Below are 9,614 nucleotides of genomic sequence, written 5' to 3'. Positions count from 1 at the left end.
CTCAAATAAAGGCTCTTTTGCTTTTGCATCAGACTCGGCTCCCTGGTGGTCTTTGGGGATCATGAATTCTGGGCATAACACTAACCAGAACCAAAGGCCTTTTCCAATTGTAGTACTTTCACCCATTGCATTTGACACTTCTCCTCCCAGAAATTCTCTTCTCTTGGTTTTGTCAGCACTGTTCTTTCCTTGCTTTCCTTCAACCTCTCCGACAACTCCTTGTTGTCTTGTTTTCTTCAATGTCTTTGTATGTTATCTCTTCCTGTCTAATGTATCACCCTAAAACTTAGAGGCTTAAAACAATAAATTTTAACTAACTCAAAGTGCCTGTTGGTCAGGGATTCAGGAGCACCTTGGAGTGGGGGGATGGGGCCATTCTGGCTCAGGGTCTCTGATGAGAGGCAGTTAACACATTGACTGGGGCCACAGTCATCTAAAGGCTTGAATGGGCCTGTAGGATCCTCTTTAATGATGTGTCTTCCACATGGCTTTTGGCAGAAGTACTCAGTTCCTCTCCACTTTTTTCAGATGATTCAGTTCCTCACCAGCTGTGTGCTAGAAGCCTCAGTTCCTCACTACATGAGTCTTTCTGTAAATTGCCTGAGTGTCTTCACAACATGGCAGAGGACTTCCCCCAGATCGAGCAAAGAGACAGACAGACAGAAAAGCTGCAATACCTTTTATGCCCTAGTCTCTGAAGTTGTACACTGCCACTTTTGCTTTAATTCTATTTGTTGGAAGTTAGCCACTGAGCTCAGCCCAACACTCCAGAAGAGAGGAATTAGGTTCTACCTCTTGAAAAGTATCAGTTAATTTGTGGACATATTTTTATATTACCACAGACTTGTACATTTCATCCCTTGAATGTTACTGTTACCTAAGGGTTTCATCTCCATGCTCTTGCACTCTTGCTTTATTCGCTCTTGTTTGGTGATCTCAACTACTCCCATGGTTTCAAGTGCCATCTATATTGTTGAATATATCTGTCTATATTGAATCTCAAATCATTATTTGAGATTCATTATTCTAGCACTGACCCCTCTTCCAAAACTTGTATTTGTAAATATTTATTTATTTATTTTGAAAGAGAGAGTGTGAGGTGGGTAGGAGCAAAGAGGGGTGGGGGGGGAGGGAGAACCCAAGCAGGCTCAGCGTTCTCAGCGCCGAGCCCAACACACGGCTCAGTCTCACAAATTGTGAGATCATGACCTTAGCAGAAATCAAGAGGAAGACACTTAACTGACTGAGCCACCCCGGTGCCCCCCAAAACTTGTGTTTGTAATGTCAACTGCCTATCATACATCACCAGAAAGCCAACTCAGCCTAAACAAAATCATATTTTTGTTTTCCTCTCTCCTTGCTTCCAATTCAGCTTTCTTCTGTACCTTCAACCCAGTTATCCAAAATAGAAAACATGAAATTATCCTCAATTCACACCTCTCCTCACCTCTTATATTCTTTGATATATTCTCATTGTTTATACCTCCTAAATAACTCTCGATTTATTTCCTCTATCCATCATCACTATCTCTGTAAAGGGTGCCATCATTTCTCTCCAAGACTACTACAGTAGCCTAATCATTGATCTCTATGTCTAGTCTCTCCTCTTTCTAATTTATCTTTTGTCAGATTTATCTTGGCTAAAATATATATCTGAGATCATACATCTCTATAAAGACCTTGAACGGCTCACTAATAACTTCAATTTAAAGTCCACGTCCTTTAAAATGATATACAAGGTCCTTTAAAATCTGATCCTAAAACGTTTTTAGCTTCATCTCTTGTCACTGTGTTAACACATCTTCACCAAATCATTGGTGTTCCCCAAAAGTGTCATCTGCTTTCACAGTCATATGTTTGCACATACTATCTTCTCTGTCTGAAATACCCACTACTCCCCACTCTGCTTGGTAAATTTGTATATTCAGAGTTCAAACAGCACCTCCTCTAAGCTCCTCTCTCTGACTTCTGAGGTGTGAAGTCATTTTTATCACACCATTACATCTTGCATATACTGATGGCATATCTTTGTCACCTATATATAATGAACGTTTTTAGGGCTGCTTCAATTTCAGATGTTCTGTCTTTATTTCTGTACATGAATAAATTTGTCAGACTATGTTTCCCACTTTTTAATTCAGAAAATGTTACTCCTCGTGACATTCCTTGTACCCTCTAGGAATTCCAGAATAACTAATTGCAGGAAGACACTTTCTCTCACAGAATTTTTGGAATATTGTTAGATTTTATGTTGCAGACATGCACCATTAAAGAGGCAAAGAGTCATTTCAAGCCCAGAGCACAAGTAAATATTTTATTAGCATTTATGCCCTTCTCCACATTGCCCATTCCCCATCTACCACAACCCCCAACACACCTTTGCAAACCCACATTTCATAATAAGCAGCTGAGATGTCATCAGGAGAACTGGAAGAAAGGAAGCCTACAAATGTGTCTCTATACCTAATTAAAGATGTTTATCTTCAGAAATCTCATCTATTAATTTTGTCCTTTTCTTGTGGAATGTTGGCATTTAGTGACATATATAGCACATCTCCATAATTACTGGAAAATTCCCCAGATGGAACTGGATGCTCAAAACATTTTGGCCCAGAGGCTTTTATTAAATTCATCTCCATAGATAAATACCAAAACTAAATTTACTCTTACAGAGAAAATGGGAAGGAACTCTCATCTCTCACCTTAGTTCTCAGCCATCATTTACTTTTTTTTTTTTTTTTTTTTTTTTTTTTAACACATTTACAGAGTTCCTTCTAAGAGACAGGTTGTGTTAGGCACTTTTAAGGCAAGAGACTCAGGATCCCTACTCCCAGGAAGCCTACATCCCGGGGCAAGAGACTAAGAAACCTATTAAGAAATAAAGAAACAAAAGCACAAAGCAATTACAGATTGTGGCAAAAGCTATTAAAGAATTGAGGACTAATGAGATAGAGACTAACTCGGAGCAGGGGATGGGAGCCCTTTGTATATAATGGTCACAGATAGCCATTTGGAGGAATCGGTATCTGAACTGAGACCTCTGCCATGAAAATGAGCCAGGCACGTGGAGATCTGAGAGAAGAGTATATATACCCCAAAGAGGGAACAAGGGCAACCATACCCTAAATGGTACCCTAACCACAAAATGCAGGTTACCAGCAGATGGCAGTATCCATATATACAAGAAAAGAAATATAGACCAAGACTGAAATATCTAACAAACATCAGAATTTCATGTCTTAAATTGAATGTCCAGTGCAATTCATCCTAACTCTAAACGTGTAGCCATATTTTTAAACCAACTCCAAAGTCAAAATTACCCTGTCGACAACCTCCTACATGAAAGATTCTTCTTCCTAAGTATCCCTGTCACAGTTGCCTCTTCTCACTTTCCTCCCTGAGCTGCTTTTTCTATATTTGCCTTTTAAATGTTGTTCCCCTGCATTCCTATTATTTTTGCTATATATTCCCTCTCAAAGTTGTCTATTCCCATTGACACCCATATGATCCAAAGTCTCTCCTGAGTTTCCAATATGTCAAATATCCACATGCCATTGGATTTCTCCGCATGAATGTCCTGCTAGCACCCAAAGTTCAACAGAACGAAAACTGTGTACATTACTGCCTGCCTTGTCTGCACACTCCATGCATTACCGATGTAACCTACCTAACATCATAACTGATTATTTGGCCATGCTTGACACATGGAAATACTCTCCTTACTTTCTGACTTCTTCCCCCTCAGCTCCCACACCTAGTAAGTAGCCCAATCTCTCAATTTTGCATTCCTAATATTTCTTGGAACAAATTCCTTTAGAAATTAATGAGTCAACACTAACTTACTTCTTTACACTATGACTTGGATCATATAGTAATATAAACTAATAATGTCCCTACTATCTGCCAGGCACTCTAATTCACATGCATTAGATCATTTCATCCTTCTAACAGCTTTATAAGCTATGAACAGTATTATTATTTCACTTTTATACATAAGGACACCGAAGCTTTGAGGCATTCAGCAATTTGCCTAAAATCACTTACAGAAGTGGAAAGGATGAGGTTTAACCCACACACTTCTGACTCTAAAATTTGATCTTTTAAACATTGTATCACAGAGAAGTAGAAAGCTAACTTTCATAACAGAAAAATCAAGCAATTAACTTGATGGTTCTTTCCAGGAACAAACTTACCACCTCAAAGGTTTTAGCATTCTGGGATAATTGGCACTAAAAGCAGATATGTAGGTGACATGGTATTTGATTAATTAAATCACTTATTCTAAAATGTGTTCAGGTAGCAAACGTCTGGAAGTTGTGGTGTTATTTGGACAATAACAAAAAATATATACATTTCACAAAAACCTAGATATGTGTCTAACAGAAAATAAGACTATTTTATATAATATCCTCAGATTATTTGTAATGTATACACAACATTCTTTCATCGCATGAAATATTTTATCCATTACTACTTGTTGCCTCTTTGTTCATTTCATGATCTGCTAACTAAAAATGTAGCAATCTACTAACTTTTTAAGAATAAATGTGAAGGAGAAAGGTTGAAATTGAGAAAAAGACTTTCTTGCAACAGTTCAAGCAAGAGATGTGGCCCTGATATAAGGTAGTAAGGTGAGAAGGGCAAAATTCGAAAAATATTTAAGAGGTAGAGTAATTAGGACTTGACTGGATTTGGAGGCTGAAGGAGGAACCAAAGATAACTCACCAAAGTTTCTATTTATGGTGCTTGGAGAAAAGGTAGACAGTTTCTGTTACATACATAAGGCTATATATGAAAAGCTCTAAGAGTGTAGAGAATATATCGGATACAGAGGGGATAGGAAAAGTTGACCTAAAATGGAGAGTATAAACTGAAATAACCAGATGAAAAGTAGACACTCTTGAGCTGAGGAAAGTGTAGAATCCTCAGTATTGAATTCAGAGGGGCATGGGAAATCATCAGAAAGCTATTACTAGGGAAATGACATGATTGATGGGAAATGGTTTTAACTTCAATGAAGCAAAAAATATTTGGAAATTGTACATCTTGATATCTTGACAAATGCCATAATAACTATTATCAGAATGACACCAAGGAATATTTCAAATAGCAACAGATAAGTCACCCACACAAGTCACCCATTTAAGAAAATTTTATGTCAGTGTAGGTTGAAGTGAAAGTTTACAGAATTGAAACTCAAACTGACAAGTTAAAAGAGATTTTACATGCTCTATTGAAACATTAGCAAATCTTTTGTAATAGTTTATTATTTTGGAGAGAAAAAAATGTCTTAAAGGAAACTGCCTACATGTCAGAAGCTTTTTGAAGAATCCAACACTTAAATCAAAATACTTTCTAATATGTACTGCCTCAACTCATAAAATGCATCAGTAACTTACACGTCCAGATTAGTCTTGTCTTTATGACAAGACTTTATTTAGAAAAGCTAGCAGTCCTGTCTCTGCTCACCATCAAAGCAACAGCCACAGCATAGATGGGTCCTTTATCAGTCAGGGTCTATTGCTAGAGCTGCCATAACAAAATATTACAGACTGGGTGGCTTAAACAACAGAAATTTAGATTCTTACGACTCTATAGGCTACAAGTCCAAGATCAAGGTATTGGTTTCTTCTGAGGCCTCTTTCCTTGGCTTACAGATGGCTGCTTTCTCGCTGTGGACATGTGGTATTTTCTTTGAGTGTAGGCATTTCTAATACCTCTTTGTGTGTTCAAATTTCCTCATCTTATAAGAATACCAGTTAGATTGGTTTAGAGCCAACACTAACAGCCTCATTTTAACTTAATCGGATCTTTAAAAGCCCTAGCTCCAAATACAGTCACATTCTGAGGTGCTGAGATTAGTGTTTTTAACATATGAATAAAGGGGGTATAATTCATCCCACGACAGAGTCCTTAGTTGCAGACAACTAAAATCAAGTCTAACTTAAGTCAAAAGGGAATTTATTGGAAAGATTGCTCACAGAATTTAAGGAATCCTGGAAATCTTACTAAATCAGAATCTTGGGAAGCCTAGAAATTAGGCTAGGAAAACAAAAGCAGCAAGAGATAATAGCAAAGAATGTAATTAAAGTCTAGTACAGATGTTGCCATTGGCCTACCACCACTGGACTTGTAATACGTTTAATGCTCTTTAGGGGAAGAAAGGAAATGGGTCGGAGGGGAGGGATATAAGCTAGAGTTTGTCAAATATAACATCTTTTGTAGCTTTGCTTTTAGAGCCATGTAATTATTTTATAGTTATGAAACAAGGGTTGTGTCAAAATGGCTCGGGGGTAACTTTCAAAACCTGCCAATGGGCCAATATGGGACAATTTGAGGATCAGTGCAAATTATAACTCTATTTGTATGAAATTATACCAAAATAAAAGTGAGTATCATTCAAAAAGAAACAAAACAAAACGAACTCCTCAACGCTTCCAGAGTCTTGTCTCATTCCTTTGAGAGCAAAAGCCTTACGCATAGGTAGGAGATAACAGGAAGAATCTGCCTAACTCTAAATTATGTATCTAGGATTTGGTTGAGATAAGGGAAAAGGAAAAACTTGCCCCCTTTAGCTGGTAAAGTAGGAATTTTAATGTAATGGGGAATTTCTCGCTCACACATACACACACAGGGAGGACCTTTGCTTTGTTTTCGATCTTGGATCTCTACCCCTTTCTCTTTCTTCCCCCATTTTTATTGATACAAGTAGCATATAACACTGTGTAAGTTTAAGGTGTACAACGTGATTTATGCATACACTGTAAAGTGATTACTACTATAAAATTAGTTAACACATTCATCTCACCTCACATTCACCTCACATAGTTACTTCTTTTGTATGTGAGAGACCTTTTAAGATCGACTACTCTCTCAGCAATTTTCTTTTTTTTTAATTTTTTTTTAAACGTTTATCTATTTTTGAGACAGAGAGAGACAGAGCATGAACAGGGGAGGGGCAGAGAGAGAGGGAGACACAGAATCCGAAACAGGCTCCAGGCTCTGAGCTGTCAGCACAGAGCCCGACGCGGGGCTCGAACCCACGGACCGTGAGATCATGACCTGAGCCGAAGTCGGACGCCCAACCGACCAAGCCACCCAGGCGCCCCCTCTCTCAGCAATTTTCAAGTATATCAACTATGGTCAGAAAGGACCTTTGGATGTTGGGTAGCAAAAAAAAAAAAAAAAGAAAAGAAAAAAAAATTCTACTTCAATACCAAATCTCCTAGAGCCTAGTGACTCAGGTTTGAAAAATACATTCTGATGTCTTCTAAAGATGCAGTTTTGGGAATGATATCCAAGGCAGTAAATTCGCAGCCTGTCCCTCAAATCAGCCAGACATTTTTTGCATCTTTTTTTTTTTTTTTTTGAGCTTTTATGGTGGGCATTTACTTCAGGTTTGGTCCTGGTCCCACTATTCCCTAATGTATTTCACTCATCTTGACACCTAAGTTTATATCCCTGCCTTCTGGGCATTTGAATTTGTAACCCCAGACTACAACATTAAACTTCATTTAGTGGAAGTTCACTTTGAATTATGAAGAAGTAGAGTAGAAGGTCTAGAATCCCTACTTCTATTGCCATTTTCTATTAGAGACCGCAAACAAGAATTACCTTATTTCAGAAAATAGTGAATTCAATGACTGAGACTTATTTCTAATCTATGAAGAAATAACTATGAGAGGGAGAGAACTATCAGAGAAGATACCACATTTAGAAATGTATATATTTCCACCTGAGGCCAGGAAGGATCTTTTTTCTCTACGTATCACAACTTCAGGGCAGAAACAAAAGCAAAGGCTATAGGCAGGAGGTATAGTAAGAATTATGAGCCTGGGGGCGCCTGGGTGGCTCTGTTGGTTATGGGTCCGACTGCGGCTCAGGTCAAGATCTCACAGTTCATGGGTTTGAGCCCTGCATTGGGCTCTGTGCTGACAGCTCAGAGCCTAGAGCCTGCTTCAGATTCTATGTCTCCCTCTCTCTCTGCCCCTCCCCTGCTCATGCTCTGTCTGTCTCTCTAAAATAATAAACATTTAAAAAAAAAAAAAACAGAATTATGAGCCTGGGGCGACTGTTATAATTTATGAGATTCTAGATTCTTTGTATTTTCCCTATACTTGTTACTTATTATTATTAATTAGTTTCATGATTGCCAGTAAAAATTCTTCAAAAAACAAAGGACGCAAAGTGTATCTTTGAAAGCACTAAAAAAAAAAAAGAAAAAAAGAATAAATTAAGGCAACTACATTCCACCCCTACAGGAAGTCTTAAAGGAGAGGATCTCCAAAGAATCAAACTGATTATAACACTGAATAAAGGGGGAAGCAGGCTGGGTCCCTCTGTGTTCTAAGAACAACTACAAGAACAAAAGATAAACAAGGAAGTAAATAAGTAAGTAAAAGACAGCATAGTCCATCAACCTGAGACAGGAGACCAGATGAAGTAAATTTCATGAGTGTATACACAGACAGTCCCCAACTTATGGTGGTTTCACTTACAATTTTTTGACTTTACAATGATACAAGACTGATATGCATTCAGCAGAAACCATACTTCAAATTTTCAGTTTTGATCTTTTCCCAGGCGTTTATGTGATAAGATACTCTCTTCTGAAGCTAGGCAGAAGCAGCAGCCACAGCTCCTGGTCAGCCACATGATCACGCCATTCTGTTTTTATGCTTTCAGTACAACATTCAATAGATCGCATGAGCTAATCAATACTTTATTATAAAATAGGCTTTGTATTACATGATTTTGCCCAACTGTAAGCTAATGTAAGTGCCCTGAGCACGTTTAAGGTAGGCTAGGCTAAGCTATAATGATCAGGAGATTAAATACATTATGTGCATTTCAACTTAGACGATATTTTCAACTTACCATGGGTTTATCAGGACATAACCATAAGTTCAGGAGGCTCTGTATATACACACTTCAACATTATCTATCTTAACATAGAAAGCTACTATTCAAATAATCAATTGCACTAAGTAAGGAGATTCCTAGTTCTCTTATGGAAATTAATGAAAAAGATTTTAATTTTTTAATGCTTTAGTTTTAGTTTTGAGAGAGAGAGTGCACTCGTGAGCAAGAGCAGGGGAGGAGCAGAGAGAGAGGGAGACAATGGAGCTGAAGTGGGCTCTGCGCTGACAGCAGAGAGCATGATGCAGGGCTGGAACTCACCCACAGACCAACCCCAACCGTGGGAACATGACTTGAGCTCAACTTGGACGCTTAACCGACTGAGCCACCCAGGCACCACAAAGAGATTTAAAACCTTTATCTATAAAGATGACTCCGGGCACGACAATACTTCCTAACAAAAACAGTTTAATAATCATGGAACAATAACAGCCAAGCATTACATATTTTTAAAAAAATAGCATTTTGGTTTATATAAATATTAATGGGCACCAATCACTCATTCAAGTATTTTTTCAAACAAGACCACTTTTGTAATGTTAGTGATAGGAATTTAGACTTCAGAGTTTAAATCCCTGTCTCAGCCTTTACTATGACCTTGGGCATGTGCCTTCCTTTCTGTACTTCATCTATAAAATGCAAATAGTAACAATTCCTACCTCAAAGTCCTTGTAATAACTAAATAAAATAATGTG

Source organism: Neofelis nebulosa, chromosome 2 (assembly GCF_028018385.1).
Source record: "Neofelis nebulosa isolate mNeoNeb1 chromosome 2, mNeoNeb1.pri, whole genome shotgun sequence".
Taxonomy (NCBI): Eukaryota; Metazoa; Chordata; class Mammalia; order Carnivora; family Felidae; genus Neofelis; species Neofelis nebulosa.
Note: the sequence above shows the minus strand (reverse complement) of the source record.